Source organism: Grammomys surdaster, unplaced genomic scaffold (genome assembly GCF_004785775.1).
Source record: "Grammomys surdaster isolate TR1022 unplaced genomic scaffold, NIH_TR_1.0 137, whole genome shotgun sequence".
In the NCBI taxonomy this organism is placed as follows: Eukaryota; Metazoa; Chordata; class Mammalia; order Rodentia; family Muridae; genus Grammomys; species Grammomys surdaster.
The window spans coordinates 14,954,252-14,954,455 of NW_021604595.1; the positions used below are offsets into that span (position 1 = coordinate 14,954,252).

Sequence of the window (204 nt, forward strand, 5' to 3'; positions counted from 1 at the left end):
GAGAGAGAGAGAGAGAGAGAGAGAGAGAGAGAGAGAGAGAGAGAGAGGGAGAGAGAGAACAGTAGATAGATAGATAGATAGGTAGATAGATAGATAGATAGATAGATAGATAGATAGATAGTAGATAGATGATAGATAGATAGATAGTAGATAGATGATAGATAGATAGATAGATGATAGATAGATGATAGATAGATGATAGAT

General features: G+C 34.3%; 2 protein-coding genes across 2 annotated transcripts in view; one reads left to right on the plus strand and one right to left on the minus strand.

Moving 5' to 3' along the window:
• LOC114617561 (enoyl-CoA delta isomerase 3, peroxisomal-like) overlaps window positions 1-204 on the plus strand; it is a 17,106-nt gene that overhangs the window by 12,216 nt on the left and 4,686 nt on the right. The window lies entirely within an intron of this gene.
• CUNH6orf201 (chromosome unknown C6orf201 homolog) overlaps window positions 1-204 on the minus strand; it is a 34,880-nt gene that overhangs the window by 4,103 nt on the left and 30,573 nt on the right. The gene's annotated exons all lie outside the window — the stretch shown is intronic.